Below are 12777 nucleotides of genomic sequence, written 5' to 3'. Positions count from 1 at the left end.
TCTCCCATGTGAATGCCAAGTATCCTGGCTCTGTGCATGGCGTTTACATTTTGAGGAATAGCAGCATCCCTTATGTGATGGGGGAACTCCAGGGGCACCATTTGTGGCTAGTAGGCGAGCCCAAGGTCCCAATACAGTTTACATAGGTGTATGGGTATGGGAGAGACCCTAAGGGTTGTTGTATGTCTAACAGTTGTCCCTTGATATTTGCAAGTGACTCTGGTTACCCCAACCTGTCATGGCTACTGACCCCAGTGAGGAATACTGCGACAAGGGCAGAGGAATGCTACAATGAGGCACATGGGTGAACTAGGAGGATAATTGAGCGTACTTTCGGCCTCCTGAAGGCCAGGTTCCGGTGCCTCCATCTGAAAGGTGGCTCCCTATACTACTCACTGAAGAAGGTGTGCCAGATAATCGTGGCATGCTGTATGTTGCACAACCTGGCTTTGCGACCCCATGTGCCTTTGCTGCAGGAGGATGGGCCTGATGTTGGTGTTGTGGCAGCTGTGGAGCTTGTGGATAGTGAAGAAGAGGAGGCAGAAGAAGAAGATATAGACAACCGAAACAACATCATCATGCAGTACTTCCATTGAGACACAGGTAAGAGACTGGCATGGCTCCTCTCATATCATACTACTGTAGGACATTGCATGATTCTGCCTTTTTACCTCTGTGTATGGACCCTGACAGTTAACTTTGGCTTTCCATTTCACAGATCTGGGTACCACTTTCTGCCTTCTTCTATGTTTACTGCTGCCCAACAACTGTTGAACATTGGTATCTGGAAATGAACTTTGCCATTGCTATTTTTCAGATAGGTTGCAATTACACATTTTTGAAAGTACAGACTGACTCCAGATTGATTTGTGATTCAAGGGTGTTTATTTCTGTGCTAATAAGCGGAGGGGGCTGTGCAATGGGCTGGGGTGATGGTGGAGGAATGTCCATGGTGGAGTCCAGTCTATTGGCATCACAGGTGCATTGTCCAAGGGGGCATAGTAAGTGGAGTGATGGCAGTTCAAGGTGGACAGGGTAACATAGTGGGTCAGAAGGGTGACATTCTGGAGAGTCTTATTTCCTGGCGGGGGTCCTGGCAATGTTCTCTGTCCTGTTCCTGGATCTCAGGGACCGTTTGAGGGCTGGTTCTCCTTCTGCAGGGGGTGGGGTGCTGGTGGCCTGTTGGTCCTGTGGCGGGACCTCCTGTCCACTAGCGCTGGCAGAGGTGGAGGGCTGTTCATCGTTCAGGCTACTGTCAGGGGCCCATTGGTGTGTCACTGTGTCCCTCTTGGTGTTGGCCATGTCTGCCAGCACCCCTGCAATGGTGACCAGGGTGTTGTTAATAAACTTCAAGTCCTTCCTGATCCCCAGGTAATGTTCCTCCTGCAGCCGCAGGGTCCCCTGGCTTATTGTCTTTGGCCTTGTGTGAATGGTGATTTTGGGGCCTGGGTGAGTATACGTACTGGACATGCTTTAGTGATGGGGGTCCATGCATGCATTGGTGTGACATACATTCCTTGGTTTTGGGATGTGTGGATTGTGATAGTGGGTTATCAGTGGGGTGTTGGGATGATGGGTGTGAGGGTTGGGCTAGGTGTGTGTGATAGCATGCAGGTAAGGGGGGATATAACAGTGAAGATATGCCTTACCAGAGTCCAGTCCTCCTGCTACACCTGCAAGGCCCTCAGGATGCATGATCGCTAAGACTTGCTCCTCCCATGTTATTAGTTGTGGGGGAGGAGGTGGGGGTCCAACGCCAGTCCTCTGTACTGCTACCTGGTGTCTGGATACCACAGAACGCACCTTCACCTGTAGATCATTCCACCTCTTCCTATGTCATCCCATGTTCTTGGAAGTTGTCCCACTGCGTTGACCCTGTCGACAATTCTCTGGCATAGCTCCATCTTCCTTGCAATGGATGTCTGCTGCACCTGTGATGGGAATAGCTGTGTCTCTACCCGGATAATTTCCTCCACCATGAGACTGAGCTCCTCCCCAGAAATCCTGGGGTGTCTTTGAGGTGCCATCATGTGGTGTGATATGCTGTTTGTTGTGCTGTGTGACGTGTTGTGTTGGTGTGTGTTGAATGAGGTACATGGATGTTGTATAAGTGATGGTGTTGTGTGCCTGTGGATGCTGGTGTTGTGTTTGCTATTCTCTCTCTCTCTCTGCTTCTTCCAAGAAAATCGTTGTAAGGGGTTGTGGGTGTGTGTTTTATAGTGTTGTGGGTGTGGTGTGTGTATGTGTATTAGGTGTGCGTATTTTGAATTGTCCAATGTGGATGTGTTTTGTAAATGTGTGTGTATTTTGAGCGCGGCGGTGTGTACCGCCAATGGATTACTGCGGTTGAATGACCGCTGCGTTGATTCGTGGATCGTGATAGTGTGGGCATATTTATGTTGGCGTGATGGTGTAGGTTTTGCTATCACCAGTTTATCACTGACCTTTGGTGTGGCGGACTTGTGTGGGTGTCTGTATTGTGGTGGATTACGAGATGTGGGTCGTAATACCGGTAGCGGATTTCCGCCACAGTATATCGACGTCCGTCACCACAGCCGTAAGTGGGATTTACCACCAGGGTTGTAATTAGGGCCTAATTCCCTCTGTTTCATTTCCAGCAGTCAGTCTTGTCTACGTTGGTTGTGATCTTGAATGATGTGCCCTGTCCATAGGGGTCCTCACCATTTCATCTCTGCACAATGGTATTACTGACCCTGCAGTAGATCCCCCCTCTGTATCCTATTGGGACGGTTATTGATGTCCGTCCTTTACACCATATGATTAAATATTTGGGTGGTGAACTTATGCACACTATTGTTGCCAGGCACACTGCTCCTGTTTCATAGGAGTTTTAGTGCAGCTTTTCTCCATTCCATGTATATTTCACGGCTTGTTTTCGGAATCAGGTAATTGCACATAGCCGATGTTGCCATGATCACCCACTACAGGCTAGTCCTTTGTTTGTGTTTATTGTCTTTCTATGAAGGGACGGTCCTGGCTATGTCCTTCATTAGTTTTGGCACCGTGAATGATCTTGTGACATGAACATCCAATCAGCGCCCAGGTCGTCTCCTGATTTCCGGGCTTCACCGCCATATTTTCCATGCTGATTACTTTACCCGCATTGATGCAGGAACATGGCCCCAGGGTAGGTCCCTGGTGGAGATCTGGCTGCTTAAAAGTAAGTGGTTATGAGGTTTGTGTGATTCGTGTTCCCCCGAAATTGGGGTGAAATAGTTTCTCTCTGGGTTTGGCCCCCATGTCAATCTTTCCGACTTATTGCTGACTTCCAGATATAAAGTGTGCGTGATAGAAGTTCCCCCGAGATGGGGTTGTTAAGTAGTGTGATTTTGGGCTTCCCAAACTGTGAGTTGCCCCGTCCAATTGTGAACGTTGATGGCAGGATTCCTGCTTTTAGTCTCCTTTTAGAAACAATGTGGGGCTTGAGGGGAGGGTTGTCTATGTTCAATTGTGTATTTGGGACATGTTTTCCACACAGTTGTCTCTACTTGAGAGGTATCATGACTAAGTGAGTTGCGATCCCATTTTCTTTGTGATGACTGGACCCTAGGTACACCTGATCCTGGTACTTGCTTAATATGTCCTGATGTCATTGTAGTTATTGTGCTTATCTTCCAGCACATGTACTCATATGGAGCCGGATCCCTAATGCAGGACGGGGTACCTGATTTATAACTATATTTTACACAACCACGGAGCATGATAACACCCTTTTCACAGAGTGCCACCATTTACTCACATTTACTTTGGATGACATGTTATGCATTAAATTTTTAGACATTGTTGTCTTTTTCACAGGTTGACCTCTATATTTGACTAGCTTGACGTGCAGTTCATTAGAGCCCGTCAGACATTGCAACTCGATCTGACGAGGAGAATGCCCAATGATGAAGCATGACATCCGATAGAATGTGTGAGGGTATTTGCTTCTAGCAAGAGGACAGCCCTGTGGTCTTTTTTCTTTTTTTCTTATCTGGACCTAGATTTGTTAATTATTACATTTGGAAGGCTGTACACTGGACCATTAACCTCCCAATCCCTCTTTCTTGTAGTACTTTATTTCAGTTACAGAGGTTCCTGGAGCAGTCTGCGGTTGATCTGACAGTCAGAAGCTGAAGCAGAGAATGTAGTGGAGTCCTGGTAGAGTCTTGCAAACCGAATCTGAGAAAACACTCAGAGGGGAGACCCTAAGTAGCCCTGAGAGGGGGATTGGCTACCTACCCAGGTATGCTCCTATCAGGAGGGATCTCTGACGTCACCTACTGGCACTGGCCACTCAGATGCTCCTAGAGGGTCCCCACACCTTGGAATCGAAGATGGCTAACACCAGGGACACTGTGGAGGAACTCTGGGTACCACGCCTGGGGTGGTGATGGACAGGGGAGTGGTCACTCCCCTTTCCTTTGTCCACTTTCATGCCAGAGTAGAGACTGGGAGTCCCTGAACCAGTGTAGGCTGGATTTTACAAGGAGAGCACTGTTTGTGCCCTTCAGTACATTTCCAGAGCCTCTGGTAGGATACCCCTCCTATGCCTGTAACACTTATTTCCAATGGGAGAGGGTGTAACACCCCTCTCCTAAATGATGCATTGTTCTGCCTTCCTGGGATTAAGCATCTCAATCCCCAGTAGGGCAGAAACCTGTCTGTGAGGTGGCAGCAGCTGGGACTGCAGTAGAAACTGCAGAGAGCTGATTTGGCAGTACTGGGGATTCATGCTGGAGCCGCCAGGGTGCATGCAATTGGTCACCCAATGCCAGATTTGGATTGAGGGTTCAATTTCACAATCTTAGACATCTCACATGGCCATATTCGGAGTTCCCATTGTGAAGCTACATATATGTATTGACATCTATGTAGTGCACGCTTATAATGTTATCCCTGTACTCACAAAGTCCGGGAAATCTGTCCTGGACAATGTGGAGTCACCTTTGCTAGTGCAAGGGTGCCCTCCCACACAGTAACTTTGTACCTAGCTTTCAGTAAATTAAGGTTAGACATATAGGTGACTTATGAGTTATCTGGTGCAGTGTAAATGGCTGTGAAATAGTGTGTGCACTATTTCACTCAGGTTACAGAGGCAGTCCTGAAGGAGTGTTTGTATGAGCTCCTTATGTGTGGCAAAAGAAATGATGCAGCCTCTAAGGTTCTTCTGGAACCCCAATGCCTTGGGTACCTAGGTACCATATACTAAGGACTTTCAAGGGTGGGGGGGGTGTCAAGTGTGCCAATCTGAATTGGAATATGGAGTCACTAGACTATAGTGACAAATTTGAAAAGCAGAGAGAGCATAAGCACTGGAGTTCTGGTTAGCAGAATTCCAGTGACATAGTCAAGCATACCGACAACACATATAGGCACAAACTATGAACACTGGGGTCCTGACTAGCAGGATCCCAGTGAGAGTAAAAACACACTGGCATATAAGCCAGAAACCATGAGCACTGGGGTCCTGACTAGCAGGATCCCAGTGAGACAGTAAAAACACACTGACAAACACTGACAAACAGGCAAAAATGGGGGTAACCAAGCTAGAAAGAGGCTACTTTCTCACAGTCTTGTGGGCTGATGTACCAATGTCAAAGCTGTTGCAGCTGTGGCTGTAGTCGTGGTGACAACTGTGCCCCCCTGCACTGCTGTGGAGCTGTGTCTTCTCTGTGTGGCCACTGCCAGTGTGGGGACCCTTGGGTAAATGCTTGCCATTCCCTGGTTGAGCTCTCATCGCAATAGTGGCGAGCCATCCCCAGAACCCAGATTCCACTGCCAGGATATGTCGGTAGCGGACTGCCCTCTTTTAGAATGCTCCCAATTCCTCATTGCTCATGTTGGCAGCTGTTAAATTGAGAAAGGCAACCATCAGTGTCAGCATTGAGTGGAGTATGTACAAATGATTGGCTTACAGTCTATATCGATTTACACATGCACTCCAACTCACGTTCCGGAAAAGACAATGGCACTGATAAATGCAACAACAACACTGCCTTAGCATAATTTCTTTGACACCAAAGCAATGCACAACAAGATTAGGAAGCAACCCAAATGAGGTGTGCATTGCATTTGTGCAAAATGTAATGATGCAAAGGCAGCGTAAACTTCACATAGATCAGGCCCAAATTTCCACATCATCTGTGTCAATGTTCAACCATACATAACCAGTAACTTGAACATGTTATTGAGAGGATGAGATGCAGTTGGTAACCATAAGTGGTCAGTGCTGATAGGTACACATGCAAGCCTGATCAATAGGACTGTCACCTACACTGTGAGCATCACATCTGCCTTCAAATGTGGTATTCCTCTCCCCATGTGCCTAAGGGGGAATGGCCATGCAATCATCCTCTCAACTGTCCTGGTCATCCACCAAGGCATGCCCACTCATACATGGAGTCAGGGAGAACACCATATGTTAGGATGGCTGACAACTAGGAAGCTGGTATCCATAGGTCTATTACATCTACATTCATGTGTCCAGGTGTACACACCCGTCAATACCTGATCTGCCAATACTGTTCCCTATAAACCCATTTCCATGCCGGCGCAAGTTTGGCCTTGACATGCATGCACGCCAATTACATTCCACATAAGTGTTACATACATGAAGTGCAGAATATGGAGTGCCATGCTGGGGGACGATTGCCAGTCCAGTCTTCCATACACATAACAGTACATGGATGCACCAAATTGGGTTCAAAATGGTTCATCCCTGTGTTGTGAGAATGATGGAGTGCCCCACTACCAATGTTCTCACAGCACTGCACTTCTTAGTCACATATGGCTCTACATGTAGCTTGTCATCACCTTGTTTACACGATGCTGAGCATTGAGCACCACGAGCCTCACAATATATGACCCTCTGGTGGTGCATGTGGAACCTTTCAATGGGAGACAATTTAACCATCCAGACTACTTTGATATCTGATCATTTGACAGCTTGTCACATCTAGCACTGTGTGCAACGCACATGACACACTCACACCAAACCCTGAATTACTTCACAGGACACACATTATCACACTTACTCAATACATCTGGGTCCTCAAATCATGCCACTTCGCCGATTTTGTAGGGGGCAGGTCCACCTGTAAAACCATGCTTAGTGTCATATCACAGTCACTACTAGTGGACCGCAAATTTCAGCGTGTAATATTTTAGAGGAGTAAGCTAGTTATCCCAGTGTAAAACAGTTCAACAAACACACCACTACAAACACTTAATGACAAAGACACTCAGGTGAGTGAGAGCCACACATCTGCACACTTACACTGGGCCAGAGACTCATGTAGTTCTACAGCCTGCAACAGACATATGTGGGCATTCTATAGAAGATGGAACTCCATGATAGAAGGGGGAGTTGTGCAAACAAATACATGACACTACTCTGGTGCTTTGCAAGACAATTGACTCAGGTACTCAAGCTTGTTCTGCAAGGCACCCAGAGGCACTTTGTGATGGACATGCAGCTCAATTATTAGTCTGCAATGATCATGCATTGAGTAATCCATGACTGATGTGGCAAGGTTGTCTGATGGTATGAACTGCCCCATTTACATTTCCCTCTAAGGAGAGTAAGCCCACTTTGCTGACATAATAGCAGGGGCAGGGTTCATGTGCGTGAAATGATGACAAAGTAGCGCTATACATGCATTGCCCTACTTTGTTGACACAATCCAGGTAATTATGTCAGGCTAGCGATGTCTTGACATATCATACATGAAACTATGCCGCAGCACAGGTGTCAACATGGCCCCTGAAATGTGTGACTTAGTGATGGTTGTGCATGACTCAGCAGACATCCAACCTGCATTGGTATAATGGTAGGACATGTGAACTCCCTATCTAGACTGGGGGAGTTACACTTCATTCTGGTTGCATGCAACCTGTCCACAAGCATTGCATGCAGAACTACAACACATCTGCTACTGTCATTCAAGAGCGGTGAACAGTAAATAGTATGCCAATGGGAGAGTCACCAACAGGGCCACCGATCTCGATACCAAGATGATCGAGCAGATCCTACTCCCTGGCCACCAGATCTGCTGAGAGATGCTTGAGCTGGTGCTCTTATAGACCCTCCTCAGGTGGTGGAGCACCTTTCCCCACCTCACCCGCCTCTCCTCGGTCCAGTAGCCCTGTATAACAGGTACCAACATCATCGGCAGGTAGTGGGCTACCAGCCACACAAAGCCACCCAACTTTTCCTCTCCCATCCTGGTCAATCTCCCCCTACCAGACATGTTATGACTTGAAAGGTTGACCACAAATACTTATAAAAAAATAAATACATTAAAATAACAAAAACTTAAGCCCAATAACTTCCAACTATCCCAACTTAACTGTCCCTGACAGACACCCCATATTACAGATACAAATATACACAAAAAACACACAAATTGACAAAGACTGGGACAGCATACAGACAATTATTAACAAAACACAACAGGGGGGACACCACAAGATGCAATATGCAAGGAAATCACAACCACAAACTCCAGAACACAACCACACAGTCAAAATAGGCACAGACTATAAAGAGAGAGTGAAAGTACACCCACTGTACCATGCTTGTAAACAGGATTTTCTATGACATCACTTCCTGTCCACATGCGTCACATTTTCAGTTATGCGTGTATTTATATGACGTATTTGGCATTAGCAAGGGTATTTTAGACACATGATGCACGTGCATCGTTTTTATTGACGCATTACTGTTGTGCGTCAAATTCACTGAAAATCAGCATTGAGAAGAGTGCGAATGTGGAATTCACGCTAAGGGCCCATGTGCCATATTCTTTGCGTTTGCAGATGTTTTAGACACATTTGCGTCAATTTATTTGACTCAATTACTGATTGCATGTTTTTGTTGCTTTGTCTTTAGATGCACCCTGTATCAAAATACAAATGACATGGGCTGTGCTGCAGTGTGGCATATTGTGTCTGGCCACATGTGGTAGTCCATGCAAAAATGTGATGAGGGTGTGATTGATCTGTTACACCAACAGCATGCAAATAGTTGCACCTTGTGCATATGTATGCATGTGTGACAACAGTGTATTCACATATGTACGGCAGTCAGTACAATGCAATAGTTTTGGTTTGTGATTGTGAATAGTGTTTTTGTATGTGATATGTGATTTTGTCATACAGAGCATAATATTTAAGATGACATACACAGATCAGGCATTGTTGATGAAGGGCTGAACCAATGCTACATAGGAAATGTTTCCCGACAACTGTCCCCGTATGTAGATTTGGAGTTTATGGAGACTTGTGGGTGGCCTACACATATGTCTGACATGTGTACATCTTTGGTACATACTGTGTATGACAGACTCTGCTTACATTCCACCCAGATTATGTTTTGGCCACAAATGTTTGATTAAATTCATTGTATTTAGCAATGGTTGTTAGTTTTATGTGGTGGTCCTGCAGCCCTAGCTGCAGATGTTCTCATCCATACTGAAGTGTGGACCTGCATACAGCACCCCTGGGGTGGTGTTTGTTGTTGGCACTTCCTCAGGTTTTAGGTGACAGCTACATGTGAGTCAGCATCATCATGCTATGCATCTTGTGGTGACAGACCTGCAGCGACAAACATTGCACACCCCTTCCACACCACATACAGCATGGGAGGGTGGCCAATTTACAATGTGGCTTTAAGTCATTATGAAATGGTAATTTGCCAAGTTGTACATACAGTGCAGGCCATGACAATGGAACTGTGGGCTATTACATTAGTCCCTTGGTGTTCCAGAGTGGCAGATAATGTTTGTGGCAGCCATGACGTGTACAAGGGTATGTATACCATTGTCACAGGATGATCAGTATAACTACCAGTATCTCTCCTATCTTCCAAAACATTAATGTGCATTTATACTGTCGATACATGCACAGTGCAGGCCATGGGATGGTGCTCAGCTACTTAGCAAGTGTGTCCCTTGGCAGAGTGCATGTAAGGTCAATGATGTCTTCCATCTTGTGATGTTGTTTCTGTGTGTTTTCCTTAAGTAGTGATGTGTTTGCCTCATTTTAATGTCTGGTCTGAAAATGTTACCCTAATCAGAGTTAACATCATTTTTTGGCTCCGCCTCCCACCCATGCGTCTTTTTTTGCCTGGGTGGATAAATGTGGCACTAAGGGCTTTGAGTCATTTGTTGGACGGGAACACCTACCTTGCATCTCATTGATGCAAGGAGGTTTCACACATCCAAAAAATTACGTTAACTCCAATATTTTGATGCTAGATGGGTCTACTGTCAGAATATAAACATAGAGTTAAGTTTGCGCTGACTTAGCATCCAAATAACAGAAGGTAATTCAGCGCAAACAGAGTATAAATATGGGCCTAGGTTTGTAGACTTCAAATCTAGCCTTTGATAAAGTACCAAGAAAAAACCTGTGATCAAAGATGATCAATGGGGAATAATCCTTTAACTTTTATAAACTATTCAGAAGCTTTATTCTAACACCTGGATGTGGCAGAAAGTGAATTAGGTGTGATCAGTTTCTACCAAAATACACATTAAAACAAGGAAGTGTCTTTCTGCTCCTCCTTTTCAACCTGTACACTGAAGATTTAAATAATGCACTTAATAAGGCATTTTTGAATTCTTTTGAATTGAAAGTAAGTTAAGTTCATCAATACTTTAAATGGATGGTGTTGTTGAATAACCTAGGTTGGTTTACAAAGGCTGATAACATCATTATTCCTGAAACAATTCAACTGAGATTAATCTAGCCAAACTTAAAGTAGTGGTGTATGCTACAAAAGTAAAGAAACTGGGAGGCAGACCTTTGAAGAAGAAAAGAAGCAGGACAGTACCACCTTACAGCTACCTAGGCTTCATATTTGTAAATTGTGACAATTTTGGTGATCACTTTACCCTAATAGGAACTAGAACATGATCTTTAGGATTCTCCTTCAAGGATCTTCTGAAGAAATGACGGGAACCTTCACTGGAGCCCATTCTTAAGGTCATATGCAGCAACATTCTACCTGCATTAACAAATGTACTTGAAGTACTCCTGGTGAAAGAAGCTAAACTTCTTGATTTAATTACTACCAATATCAACAGACATTTTGTTCTGCCTACAAATGCCTCACAGGCTCAAATCAGATTAAACTTGTGCCTTATGAGTTACGCTTAACTCATCAAACCACTTTCCTTAAACTGAGCCAAAAAAACTGTAACTCCTGCACAGACATGAACTCCTCCCATGTGGATGAAAACCATGACCCCTAGACAAAACAACTCAAGGTTAAAATAAATTGACACATCCCTACAACTCGAAGAATGAAGGAGCTCAGAGATTTGTAGGTAAGCTTGAACTTGTCAATAAAAAAAACAGTTGACAAATCACAAAAATACTTGCATTTTAAGCAGAACAAACTGGAAATGCGTAAAGAATCAAATGCATGCATGGTTATAAAAAAATACGAAACTAATGAGTGACAACCTTATTTTGGAAAACAATTTCCTGTTTATTTCAAATACACATTATTGATTTATACATTTAGCAAGTTTTTAACCAGTTGCTTAATGTCACCATGGGTGAAATGCAGTGATAAAAACAAGCACAGACTATAAATACAAGTGTAAAACGATATTGCATATATTATATCTTTATTCTGCATTTGCAGAGGAATGCAAAGTATGCATTCATGCTTCCTTAAATTACTTTAAAGTCTACACTCATCTATTGCATGAAAGGAGTTCATTAACGTCTAAGCATAAGAGTTATAAAATTATTGTAAATTGCTGACGAAAAACTTCTAGTGAAGGACATAAAATTATGTACTTGTGGCAACTGATATTCCCTTTATTTGTCAAAGTATAGTATCTACAAAGTCCATAATATAATGGGGCAAATTATGTCAAATTGATAATCTTTGTTTTTTAACAAGAAACATTTAAACATGTTTAAGTTTAGTTTTAATTAGGTAAGTAACAATGATTTTAAATAACTATGCAATAATGTTTGACTTTGAATGGAGACACATAACGTTAAAAGCTCTCTATTACAAGCAGTATGTTGTTGAAAGTTTGAAGGTTTGCTATCTCATAACTACATCCCAATGTGAAATCAAATTGATCATCACCATTGTTCTCTGTGGCAAAAATATTTGATTGGCATGCCACACAGTTTTCAGAGACCTGCAAGGGAAAGGCTGACACACTGTCAGTAGATGTTCACATTTAAGGGGTCCACTTCTGTCTTTTTGGAAGAGAGGGGTGACTTGGTCAGTGTTTAGGCAGTTTGGAAACAGCAAAACATTGATTGCATTGTTCAGAGTGGTATTAAGGTAGTAGTGATCTCTTTGGTGATGGAGCTGGAAACTGGTTCTGCTAAGTGGGTAGACACTCTCTGGTTTGCTATATTTTTGCAAAGTTCAGCTTTTGTCACTCTTCCAAATTCAGAAATGCAGACTAGGATTTAATGTTGTTTGACTACCTCAACAATTAGTTAGGTCTGTTTCAGTGAGGATAATCTCAAAACCACAATGGAAACAAGGGATTCAATAGTGCCAGCTATGTAGTTTCATATGTTTTTCTCTCATTGATAAGGTGCTTTATGTTATCCTCAGTTCAGTTTAGGTGCCATTTCCATTCTACTCCTCTCAGGGCTTTCTGACTTGGCTTGGTTGTTTCAGTAACCACAACATGGAAGGTCTAGGTTTCTATAGTTTCAATTTTTTTAGGTGCTACTTCTTTCATTATCATAATAATGTTGCCAATATATTTTCCTATCAATTTATCAACC

Source organism: Pleurodeles waltl, chromosome 2_2 (assembly GCF_031143425.1).
Source record: "Pleurodeles waltl isolate 20211129_DDA chromosome 2_2, aPleWal1.hap1.20221129, whole genome shotgun sequence".
Taxonomy (NCBI): Eukaryota; Metazoa; Chordata; class Amphibia; order Caudata; family Salamandridae; genus Pleurodeles; species Pleurodeles waltl.
The sequence above is the reverse complement of the archived record's forward strand: the minus strand, read 5'-3'. Positions refer to the sequence as shown.